Source organism: Amblyomma maculatum, chromosome 1 (assembly GCF_055883805.1).
Source record: "Amblyomma maculatum isolate TAMU_Amacu chromosome 1, ASM5588380v1, whole genome shotgun sequence".
NCBI classification, from domain to species: Eukaryota; Metazoa; Arthropoda; class Arachnida; order Ixodida; family Ixodidae; genus Amblyomma; species Amblyomma maculatum.
In genome coordinates this window covers 493,627,028-493,640,383 of record NC_139344.1, presented here as the reverse complement: position 1 = coordinate 493,640,383, position 13,356 = coordinate 493,627,028, and the positions used below count along the sequence as shown (strand labels likewise).

The following is a 13,356-nucleotide window of genomic DNA, read 5'->3' as shown; positions in this document are numbered from 1 at the left end:
TTTCTCATGGTTCAGATTCAGAGTGACTACCTGGCTTAAAAACATTACTCCCTTCCTACGTCCGAAACCTTCCTACCTATGTGCAGCAGTGACTTTGTGGCTATGCATTCAACTGCTAATCCTAAGGTTTTAAGATTAAATACATGGCTACATTTTGGCAGAGGCAAGATGTAAAGACACCTGTGGGCTATACAATGTCAGTGCATATAAAAAGGACACCAAGCAGTCAAAATTAATTAGCTCTTTCCCATGCTTGCCGTCTTTCACAGACCGCATTAGGTTTTGGCATTTCCGATCCCTGTGTGCCATGTCAATACCTCTACCTGTTGTAAAGTTGCTCTCATCACAAAGGGTTGAAAAATAAACTTTCATCTTGTAGTTTCTTTATGTCCTTGAGCATGTGCTGTTATTGAGGCAGTGGGCAATATTTGGCTGGGGCCTTAGACATGCAATAGCCCAAACCAGATTCGAAATCGAGGAAACAGTTTAGCTGAAACAAATGTCGATTTCAATCTCATCGACATCAACTGCAATGCCCGTTCTCTTTTTCTACAGGAATATAATGTAGACATGATGCAATGCTGTTCTCCCAAATGTTTTCCGATTCTCATGGCTACTACAGTTCAAAATAATGAGACCAAAGAGCACGACACACAAGGAATGCTTATTCGCAATGGAAGCATTTTATTGCAAGCTATGAAGTAAATACATCTGTCGTGAAGAACAAGCAAAAGATTGCAAGAAACCATCAAAACAAAATTTAAAACCCCATCTAGAAAAGCAAAAATCTAATGCCATGTTTTCATGGAAAGCAGCCATTTTTTAAAAAAGGCTGCTCTTTGAAGATACAAAATTATTTCAGCATAAATGCCCATTTGCTACAACCTCTTTTTTTCCAACTAGACACAAAGTCTACAAGACCTTGTGTATAAAATGTCACCAACCAGCACGCAGCTGCCATGCCATCAGCGAAACCATGCGCCCAACTGCTCATTGCACACCGGCCAAAACTCTGCACTGCCTTTGGGCAAGTGGAAAACAGCTGCAAAGCATCTTAAAACCCATCCACCTTTTGTTTCTATTTTAAGGTGCTATCATTTCTCCTGCTTCAATCATTCCTTTCGTTTTCAGGTGCGATTCCATAAACTGAACTTGTTTATGAACCACCCTAGATTCGAAAATGTGTTCAAACCTGCTGTCTATGAGGCAGCGCCTTCAGAATGCGCGATGGCCAAAAATACTTTTGCAGCAGACTCGTTAATAACAGAGCTACAACCATCAAAACCGGTATGTTTCTCTCCTTCCCTTCCATCACCAAAGAGTCTCTCCCTCCTCCCTGGTTGACTAGCCTCCACAAGAGGGAATACGCGTAGGGCTGGTACATGTAGGCTCCCTAAATACGCGAAATGTGGAGCGCCATCTCTTAGTGCTTTGAGAAACTATGCCTGCCATGTTGGTTTGGTCAACAAAATGAAAACGCTGGCTGCCCTGTGCTGGGTAAAAACAGCTACGAGAACGCATCAAATGCAGTCATTATGGCCCCGACTTTTACAGGCATTATTTTTTTTTTCTTGCTGGTTGGTTTGTGGGGTTTAACGTCCAAAAACGACTCAGGTATGAAAGACGCCATAGTGAAGGTCCCCAACAATTCCGACCACCTGGAGTTCTTTCTTTAAGGTGCACTGACATTGCACAAACACGGGTGCCTTGCTTTTTGCCTTCCATCAAAAAGCTACCGCCGCAGCTTTTTTTTTTTCTTGCTTTCTGCTACCCAAGCACCACCAGTGACCTTCGGCTCATCCAGCTACAATGCCAATAAGGAGGAGGAGTGGGAGAGGCTGAGCTCAATGGGTGGCCGAAGCATAGGTGCGAGGCGTCTGGCCTTTCTTAGGAAACCAAGCCCATGCATGTATGGATGTTCTGTGTTTTCTGTATTCATGGTTATGCATGGTGTACCATGGCTGGATTCGAGTGGCGATGGTGCGCTCTTTACGACCTATGCATGGAGGGTGCTTCCTGTCTGCTACAGCTGCGAAATCGTGGCACTGTGTGGCATTGACGCGTCTACTCAGTGATGCCGTCATTTGGTGTGCAACAAGCTGGAAAAAAAAAAAAAGCGGAGGCTGGCCAAGCCTGCGGCTGCAAGCCTGCACTTTCACCCGGTTGTGATTCTTGCCAATGAGAGGTCATGAACTTGAGCGTTCAGAGCGACCTGCAGTGATTTTTGCCGCTGTACTGAGAGTTATAGATGATAGGTGTGCCGGCCGTGAGCCATCCTTACAGGCTCTGGCTGTGTATCAGCATCTAGCCGAAGAGCCAAAACCAGGGAAAAACTCGCATAAAATATAGCTAAATTATTGGAACAGAGTTCTCCATCACTCGGAAATTGATGAAAGGAAACACCGCAAGTTTTTCAAACTTGCAGGCGTGGGCACGTCGTTCAGAGGAAATAAAGTTCAAATGCGTGGCAGAAAGCATACGTATGGGTCCGGACCGAAGGAAATACTAAAAGCACACTGCGGCCGAGAAGCTCAACTATTGTCATGAAGTTAGCTTCGTTACAAACTAGCCGCAGAGCTTAGCAACATAGGTGGCAGGCAAAGACAAGGGTCGGAAGGCTTTCCTACTATCCTTATATGAGGATGGTGATGAATGTCTCCTGTTATTTCGAGGTGATGTTGCGCACGCCTCAGAACAGGAAAAGCAGTTACAGTGAATGCGCTGTTCAAAGTGCACAAAAAGTGCAATAAGAGCAGGTTACCTTTTTTTTTAATTTGCACTAACAACTTAAAACAGGTCAACGACCAGCCTGACTTGCAGACACGTGAAGGCGCCCAAACTTTTGGTACATGTGCAGAAGCAGACAGAAATGTGCCCAAAAGCGAAAAGATGCCGTCACACTGGCATATCATTTGAAACAATGCATGTAGGCAAAACAGGTACTCCTCCTTGCTCGGCCACTAATTTTAACAGGCCTGGCAGAACAGGCCCGAGAGCCCAAAAATGTTTATGTGATAAATTCTGTGCTTCTGTAGCCATGTCAATGCATTTTTGACAGTTCCCCTCATATCATGAAGGAAACAAAGTTACAGCAGAAAGAAAAAAATCAGCTTTTGTGCAGCATAATGGGACTGACCTTACAATAGTATGCTGCTACTTGCCTTACTGCAGACTGATAACCCAAATCACTGTTGTATTCAGATGGTAATTAGCACATGTTGCGCACTGTAAGAAATAAGACAAAGTAAGTATTACTACGATCAAAATGTGCTAAATAATACTGTTGCCTGAGCCTACACTGCACCGCTTTTGCGCACACAAAATTGAGACTACATAATTTCTCTAAGTATTTCGCTCACTCCGTAAACTGAACACTTGAACGCTTGAAGGCGCGAACGCAGGTGCACACCGGGCGCCGCCACAGAAGCGAGTGGTCAGGGTTGGGTAAATCCTGCACTAACTTCACAGGGAAGAGAGCACTGCTTGCCTAGAAGAGCTGCCATTATATCTGCGACGAATGCGCAGGTTGTATGAAAGTGCGCGTCGCTGCCACTTGAGTCCAGCCGTTGGTGTATGAATAGCACAGTGCACAGAACACGCTGAAGCATGCATAGACAAAGGCAAGAAACTAAAAGCCTTCTTTCTTGTGTGAGTGTATGCATGAGTGAAAACGAAATGCAAGACAAAAAAGTGCGTGACATCAGCAGACCAAGTGACACCCCTCGCCCATCAGTCAGAGAGAAACCAATGGATGCAGTATCTGTTGGTACCTCATCAACAAAGTTCGATGGCCAGCGCAAAGGATGAGGAGGTTTGGCTGTTTTAAAAGGACCATGAGAGCTTTGGTTTGCATTTTGTTGCTTTCCAGTGTGTGCATCGCTGCAGTATTTCGCAGAGACCATGTCCAACGCCTTATCGGGCTTGGTTAAAATGTCAGCCTGGTCAGTAGCCCTTGAATATGTTAGCTCTCTTAAATGAACAATCTGAAATAAGCAAGGACATAAGTTGTGCTGGCCATATTGTGGACTGCTTTCAAGACAATGTGTGTAATGCCAAATAATCTGAGAAGTTGAATAAACGGTTGGGGTGCCCTGTTTTGTTTTCTAAATATGCATTGTAATACCATTTAACACAACTCGGCCACCCAACTTGTGCACACCAGCTAACACAAAGCTTTAGCTGCACTACACTAATCCCTCTGTCACACAAACACTTCCGATCCTCATTGAACTCAATCTGCATTCAGGCTTTCAAGAAGGATTGAAGCATCCGGTGCTACATGGGCGTTTTCAGTCAGCATTGAGAAATTTCCTACGTGGTCCGTCGTCTGCTGTCAGTCGCAATGAGTCTCAAAAGGAAATTTAAGATTGGGGTAATGATTGCACGATTTCAGTGTACACAGCAGCATTCCGCTTTTGGCGCCTCAGGTCATCTAACCTATCTTCCCAGCGGTCAGGTGCTACAGTGCAGTTTGTCTTCCGCTCTACAGTTTCCACGCTGACGCAGTCGAAGAGAACGCCACCTTAGCTTCCACTGGCAGTAGACTACGGTGTCAATATTATAAAATTAGCTGTTCTACGAATGTTCTATCATGCCTTTTAATACATTTATGTGTTATTATGTGCAGTTCTATTGCATTTATTCGTTTTCAAGTTTTAGAGCTCGTTGCTGACGAGGGTGTCAATGACCGCTTTTGAGTGTGCTTGAAATCTCGAGAGCGATTGAGGAAGCAACCTTGAGTCAAGCAGGCTCGAGCTCAACTGCACTTGACAGTTGCCGTGTGACAACCTCGATCTACAATGAGTTGAATGGAGATCCAGTTCAATGAGGATCGAAACTGTTCGTATGAGAGCAGTTTAACTCGCATCTTGCAGGAACAAGCAATCTATATACACCTTTCCAATAAGTTACTCGGTGCCACCATATTGTTCGCTCCTCCTCTCTGGACTGCTGCAAACCGGCTCTGCTTCCACTGTGCTAGCACCAAATGCACAAAGCAGTCCAGCAGGTAATATGGTGACACCCCGTGACCACTTATTGGAAAGGTGCACACTAATATGACTATGCTACAGTATGCTAAGGAAGTGAACACACAAAAAAGCCAGGCAATCATGTTACTCTGGTAACGAATGTTTAATTGTGGCTGGCCTTGCATATGGCGGGCAGTAATGCATGTACCCCTGTCTTCGGACAGGACAGCAGGGTTGTAAGCATCTCCAGCAAACACTGTGCGGATGTTCGTTTTGTTATAAAAATTTAGGAGACACTTGAGATCTGTCTTTAAGAGTATAGCATGGTAGCGTCAACAGCTCCCGTCTGCAGCTTCCCTTGTGGATCCTTGATCGCATACATGCACCTTGCTATTTTATAAATGAAGTGTTTAAAGAACTTTGCTGCAACCTACAAAAAAAAAAAATGTAGGAAGTGCTTAAGAGCTCTAAGATCGCTAAGGCGAACACAACCCGGCACCAGAATTAGAATATGTGACTAATAGGTACGGTGCAGGGAATGCAGCCTTCTAGTTACACACGTCAAATGACAGATCGAATACCACACGCCCATCCTCCAAGGTCCTGTGAATAAGCGCATAAGTGGCCCGAGTATGCATGGGGTTGCCATTAGCCTCTTTGTCACCTCTCCGCGGCGGATTGCACAGCCAGGATGCCTCCTTTCCTCCTCTCTGCAACGCGGCAACAGAGCACGCACCTGCCAGAGCTCTTCACACGCAAGTTCCAGTATGAAGGACGTTTTTCGATGACAATTTCTGATCACACCTTCTGTACATGACGCACATGAGCCAATTAAAATACAGCTATTTAAATGCCCTCTAAACACGTGAATATTGTGAATATAAGCATAATACATAAGATAAATTCTCAGCACTGGGTAAAATATTCACAAAGTATTGTCAAACATGAATATAAAAACAAGAAATTGTAATAAAATCTTGAGGATATACAAAAAGCAGAAAAATGCCCATTTCTTAAACTACAGCTTGAAAATGAAGAAGTCTTTTTTTTTTTGCCTCAACTCCTTCAGCACCATGTAATTTGTTTATTAAATAAGATATTTACACAATCTTGCTATTAGATAATACTAAAATGCAGGTATTTTGATCCTCAATTAAATAAATGCCCATGTTTTTGTTTTGGCTTCATACATAACATAAAAACCTTTTTCTCCGAAATTTGCAGAAAAAATCCAAAAAGTGAAAGAAAAGGGGGCATGAATATCAAGATAAGCCAGCAAGAAAAATAATTCAGAATACTAAAAATATGCTACACTGCCTCTTTTATTACTAGTAAAGATATGGTGCACCTATCGGCAGATTTCTTTTTTTCGTAGTGCTGTTCGGAAGCAGTGGTCATTCTTGATTTCCTGCAGCAGTTGTTGAGAGTCTCATGTACCTATTCTCCACATCACACTAACAAAATGCAGCAAGCCCAACTGCCAAGGAAGTAATAATTTACGTTCTGAATTTGACTGAAGATAAAGCGCACGGGAAGACGCACACAAGAGAAGAAGACACAGGACACGCGCTAACTCACATCTGGTTTATTGCAGCAATAACAGCAAATATATGCTGAAAAGGGGTCATGCGCAGTACATAAAAATCCCATAAAGACAGAGGAAAAAAATATAAGGAATATTACAAAACATTATCAAGGAATATCACAAAACCCGATCAAGAAAACTGATCTCTGCCTTCCAGAGCCGCACCGACGTATCGCTGACACACCTATCTCCCCTTTTCCCGATATGGAATGCCTCCAAAAGCTCACGCGCTGTCTTGTCACGGCCTCTGCCCAGAATCTTAATGTCAGCCAGTCGCGGCTCGCACGCAGTGCAGTTCGCGCAATGCGCTGCCAAATTTGACCCTCCACTCCTTAAAGCCCGCAAATGATCCCCTGCTCGATCATTAATACAGCGCCCGGTCTGGCCAATGTAGGCCTTCCCACAGGTCAGCGGGATCTCATAAACGACCCCCATGCAGCAGTCGACAAACCGCTTGGCATGTTTTTTCTCACAACCGCTCGGTTTTCCAGCACGCGAAATGCGTGAGCAAAGCTCCGCCATCTTCTTCGGAGCGGAGAACACCAGCGGCACGCCATGTCTGTTCGCCACTTTCTTCACGTGGTGCGCAACCTTATGCATATACGGTACCACAACAGGTTTAGCCGTATTTCTCACCGGAGCAGTTTTCTTTCCAAACATGGCTCGCTTGGTTTTCCGGAGCAGGGCTTCCATCACTGACATTCATAAGGTTGCGCACCACGTGAAGAAAGTGGCGAACAGACATGGCGTGCCGCTGGTGTTCTCCGCTCCGAAGAAGATGGCGGAGCTTTGCTCACGCATTTCGCGTGCTGGAAAACCGAGCGGTTGTGAGAAAAAACATGCCAAGCGGTTTGTCGACTGCTGCATGGGGGTCGTTTATGAGATCCCGCTGACCTGTGGGAAGGCCTACATTGGCCAGACCGGGCGCTGTATTAATGATCGAGCAGGGGATCATTTGCGGGCTTTAAGGAGTGGAGGGTCAAATTTGGCAGCGCATTGCGCGAACTGCACTGCGTGCGAGCCGCGACTGGCTGACATTAAGATTCTGGGCAGAGGCCGTGACAAGACAGCGCGTGAGCTTTTGGAGGCATTCCATATCGGGAAAAGGGGAGATAGGTGTGTCAGCGATACGTCGGTGCGGCTCTGGAAGGCAGAGATCAGTTTTCTTGATCGGGTTTTGTGATATTCCTTGATAATGTTTTGTAATATTCCTTATATTTTTTTCCTCTGTCTTTATGGGATTTTTATGTACTGCGCATGACCCCTTTTCAGCATATATTTGCTGTTATTGCTGCAATAAACCAGATGTGAGTTAGCGCGTGTCCTGTGTCTTCTTCTCTTGTGTGCGTCTTCCCGTGCGCTTTATCTTCAGTCAAATTACAATGCACCATCTAGCCCAACTTCAAGTTTTGTTAAACTACGTTCTGAAGTTCATTTTGAAGGTGTGCTGTTCTCTCAGATATATAGCTAAGTTGCTGAAAACACCCATTTTTAAGCTCGGCCTTCCTCTACTCATTTTACAGTTTATAGCATTGGCATTTCCAAACCTTTCAGGATTTATGACTGGATTATTTGGTGATATGTTTTCCACAAAGTGGGAGAGTTTGCCATCAAATTTGAAAATCTGCAATAGGAGCTCGGTGTTCAAACTCCACTCGATTTGCTTGAAGAAGTTCCACACTTGAAGTTCTGGAGAAGCCATATCAAGTAGTACCAAGCTTTCATTGCTGCTGAAACCCAGCGAATGGAAACAGAACAGTAGGAACACAAAATGAGCACGTGTAACTGACCAAGAGTGATTAGAGATTGAAACTAAGCTTTTCTTGGCCACTAGCTGAAGTTCGAGGCTGGCATTTGACTGATTCATCATCTGAGCTGAAGTGAGAGCTAGTAAAATTGTCTTCAAGAGACTTCGCTACTGCTCTCATAAAAATAAAACTATAGTAGAAGCAGCAGAATCGTGTGAATGGCGCCAAAGACCTCTTTATTTCGAATAATTTTTTAAATGTCACACTGTGCCAGAAAGAACAAAAACTAAAATAAAAAAATAAACAAGCTGCACACAAACAGAAACTATGGTTGTCACAATAGCCCCACTGCGGTAGTGCAGTGGTTAAGATGCTAGATTACTGTGCCAGAGTACCCATGTCCAAACCCAACCGCTGGCGGCTGCTTTCGATGCAAACGAAGTGGCACCCGTGTGCTATGTGATGTCAGCGCGCGTTAAAGATCCCTAGGTGGTCAAAATTACTCCACAGACCTCCACTACAGCACCCATTTCTGTCTTTCCACTTTGACTCCCTCCTCCCTTCCCTTACGACACTGTTCAGGTGCCCACAGAAACAAGCGACAGATTCTGTGCCTTTCCATCCCTGTGAACTAGTTACTATAATTACTTTTGTCATACTATCTGCCTAAATGGGGCTACATGTTCCAAACAAGAAAATTTACGTCTGCCAGTGTGTGAGAACCATCATTCATATATGAACGATTGGCTTTAAGCGGTCCTGAAAGGTATAAGCCCTAATCCCTTAACTTGTGCCGGTATTATCTCACACATAATCGTCAGCATACAACCATAATCTACCACATTGTGCCTAAGACCACCCAACATGGGTATAAAGCTCTGTTTTAACCAAGCTGTATGAATTTGGAGTAGCACGTCTGATACTGGATCCAAGGGTCTCTGAGGGTTCTATTCCACCTCACCCTCTCACCTCAAAGGAGCTGCCTGAGTTAGCAGCTCCAGATAGCGTCGTCCTCTCTTTTCTCGATTCTTTGTCTCTTTTGCGCTTTTCCACAATATGAGCTCCAGCCAGTTCGGCCATATCATGTGGCCTCATGACATCGCAGAACCAGACAACCAATCAGTGCATGGCCATGTCACCTGCCAAAGGCATGGTTGTGATTTTTCTCAAGGGTGACGCCTTTTACGCTACCGCAATAAAGCAACCATTCTACAATAGGTCACTCCTTGTGGAGCACTTTTCACTACTGCTGCTGCATTGTATGATATGGGCAGTTCAAATTATGTCCCTTCTGTAAAGAGCAGTTTGTTTGCACAGCCTCCTATCCGATGTGGATGTAGGCTACAACCCAGCACACAACAGCGGCAGGGCAGACACATTAAAAAACATGGCAGCCCTTACGAAAGCCAGCTGCTCTTTCAGTTGATAGAAAGTCCAAGATTTTCCCAATTCTATTATCTTGTAGGCAATGGACAGTAACCCAATCAGTTTAAGTTTGCAAGTGCTTGACAGCCCCTTTCTTATAGATTATGGTACTGTTAGGATCCTTCCAAGATTTTAATACGCTTGAGGTCGTGAGGCACTACACACACAAAGCAAGCAGTTTTTCTAGCACAATCTCCCTACCACTCTTCAAAGATCTGCAGTTGCCTATCCATACCAGCCGATTTCCGGAACCCTTTACATTGCTTCTAAGGCTTTTTTACTTCCTCCATGACCAGCATGACGTACAACCTGCTCACATTACTGCCCGTCATCCCGACTGCTTCAGGGCAATGTCATCAGCAAATTGCAGATTACTGAGGTATTCTCCATCTACTCTTATCCCTGAAGGCATATCACCTAGCACATAGTACAACAGATGCTGTCAAGAGAGTACAAGAAGTGGCTGATTCCATGCCAAGTTACCTAAGACAATGCCATGTTTTAGACACCATCACACACGGATAACATTTTCTCGGAGAACCACAGCTGTGTTACCACCACACCGGATCAAGTTTTCTTCTATATGACAAACTCTCCAATAAATGTCAGGCCTGTTCAGGTATTAATCTGTTACTTTAATTCGCAAGGCTAGAAGCTAGACTGGCAAAAAATTGCAGTCACACATTTGTGCTTCCCACCTCCCCCCATTGCAAATCATGTGTTCCAAACCACCCAGAATGATTTTCAAATAATAGCATATCAGCAACGGTGACAATATTACACAACAAAATTAAATACATTGCAAGCAAGGTGTTTTAAACTTAACTGGGAGCACGCTCTAAACCAGTAGGAGTGAGAGTGTCCATTTGGTCACACCAGTTACAGCTCACTGCACCACTGAGGTAGCGGCGGAATCCAACTGGTGGAGGAAACTCGTACGTGGGCCCAGAGTATTCCTTGCCTCTGTAAATGTAAATAAATGAGAGTAATACTGCAATTACATTTAGTTTGCATAAATTCAGCAAACTCACTCACAATAGAATTTGGTTCGAGTAAAACAAGTGAGAGTGCCTGCTGCAGAAGGAAAAAGGTAGCAACGAGACTGGCTGTCAATGCTAGCACAAATACAAATATTTAGCACACTTACAAAGCACTGAAATAGCAACAAAGAGACTAAGTTAAATCACTTGTGCAGTAAGTGCCCAATATGCTGCGGCTTGCATGGAACTGCAATGGAGAGTGCTTATAGCAGCAACTGCCAAGCTTTTTAACAGGATTACGAGGTACTCGCAATGGTGCCTCACTCTCCCACAAAACATGCCAGCTCAGATTAATTATTGCTCTCTTTTCAAATAAGCTGTCAATGGCCTTGGCAGCAGCTTGAAGCCAAGCACTGCCAACTATTTATGTTGGAGCAGGCAAAAGATATATATATATATATTAGGGAACTCTGCAGTAGCAACATGCATCCAAAGTGTTAAATCTATATAAACAAGCTCAGTGAGTTCCACCAATGCAGTTATTTCGGCAGTAAAAGGACAGATATTGTCACAGGCATGAACCTATGCTAGCTGAGGAGTAATGAAGTCACCCTTAGTGCTGTGGAAGGTCTGAGCAAATAAGCACATGAATTCGGTCATGTATACAACCATACTTTTGTAGCCATTTCATGCTGTGCAGTAGGCTTGTTGCACTTCGAGGCTCAGTCCGCACAGGGCCTACTTACGTTTAAACTCTCTCAGCTGGCCAGCAATCCCCCTTTTAGCAGTCCGCAGATATTACTCATGCAGATATTACTCACATTCTAGTGGAAATTAAGAAGAAGAAATGGACATGGGCCGGACATGTAGTGCGAAGAGAGGATAACCGATGGTCACTGAGGGTAACAAACTGGATTCCAAGGGAAGGAAAGCGTAGCAGGGGGTGGCAGAAAGTTAGATGGGCGGATTAAGAAGTTCGCAGGGGTGAAGCGGATGCAACTAGCACAGAACCGGGTTAAGTGGAGAAATATGGGATAGTGCAATGGGTATAGTCAGGCTGATGATGATGAATCCCACAGACTTTCGGTAGAAGCAATGTTAGGTAACCCAAGGGCCGCCTTATACGCCAGCCTAATCATAGCGTCCACCTTGTTTTCCTCCGTCACGTCCATATTCATACAAGGCGTCGCATAAACTGTTCTACTGATTATGAATGCCTGTACCAAATGACTTGACTCCTTTTCCTGCAATCCTCTCTTTAGATTGGAGATTCTTTCAGTGAGCCTCATGGCAGCGTTTACTGTATTCTTTAGCTTTCCTAAGGCCTCCTTATTTTTCCTGTTAGTCTGCAAATACATGTCCTGTTGTAGCGTATCCTCTTCCTCCAATTGTCTGTCTCTACCCCTGGTGACACAGAGTAACATCGCACCAAGTGGTGACACACAAGCGATCTGTATCTGAAGAATGGTGGCACCTTAGATAGAGAAATGTTCGTGTCAGGCTGCACAGCCAGAAGAGTCTGTCAGAAGAAGCTCTGATTTCAGCTTTTAGCGATTCAGGTACTACAACCACCTGTAATGCCAACTAGTGGCCAAAGGTGCACATAGTTTCCGTACCCACTTGCTTTTGAGTATGTACACATGATCGCTGCATGTTCTCAGTTTTATCTCTGTTTAGGAGGGTTTCCACAATCATTAGCAACGATCTGCTGACACTGGCACACAAGCGTGTAGTTTTCACGTAGATAGGAACCTAGTGTATACTTGAGTGAAGGCTCTCCAGCTTATGATACAAACTATTTGTAAAAATAAAAATAAATATGATTGTACAGGGATTTTGGGGAAACCAACAGGTTGCTTGTTTTGACGGATGTTTGGAAGAAATGACTAAGTGAAATGCTCAAGTTCATAGGCCTCTTGTTTGTCCAACACGGGCATTGTGAAACTTCACTGGCTGAAGCTGCACTGGAATGAGGACATCTACAGTGGTTTGCCTCCACCAGGAACAATGCTGTGAATCTGCTTCATAGCAGTGCTGGTGCTTCTCAAAGTGGCAGTCCTGCACAATGTAGACCAGCTGCCACAAGTAATGCACCGGTACATCAATCAAGTGCGAAGCCCTCACAGCCACATTAGGCAGTATTTGCATGTAGCTTCCCGAGAAGAGTTCAATAAACAGATATTTAACCTTCGTGGCACACCAGCTCAAATTTTGTCACCCTCTGCAAAATGTGCCAACCATAAACCACAAAAAGTTGATAAATGCACGAAATGAGTTGTGCTATGAGCAAAAGAAGACCGGGCTTAAAAATAATGTTTCTAGCAATTTGGCAAAGTTACGAGAATGGCAAGCCTTCACAATGAACCACGTAACACATTGGTTCCTGGTATTTGGCTTCACTACATTTTATTGGTGTAGTCGGGAGAATAGGAATTTCCAACTCGCAACAACCACCCCGTCTTGATACATCAAGGCAACTGCTGCAGACATACAACAGATCCGAAGGCATGTCGCCTAGCACACAGTACAATAGATGCTGTCAAGAGAGTGCAAGGAGTGGCCGATTCCATGCCAAGTTACTTAAGACAATGCCATGTTTCGGACACCATCACATACAGAGAACTTTTGCTCAGATAACCACAGCTGTG

General features: G+C 44.4%; 1 long non-coding RNA gene across 6 annotated transcripts in view; it reads right to left on the bottom strand.

Annotated features, from left to right (window-relative positions):
- Positions 1–614: 614 nt before the first annotated feature.
- The window catches only part of LOC146210269 (uncharacterized), a 28,270-nt gene continuing 15,528 nt past the window's right edge, over positions 615–13,356 (bottom strand). For 4 of the 6 annotated variants that reach the window (XR_014708549.1, XR_014708539.1, XR_014708552.1 and 1 more), the window contains one exon: positions 7,873–10,691. This is a non-coding gene — a long non-coding RNA (uncharacterized LOC146210269). Of the gene's footprint in view, positions 5,401–7,872; positions 10,692–13,356 lie in introns of those variants that run through there. The other 2 variants (XR_014708553.1, XR_014708555.1) reach the window with 2 other exon arrangements.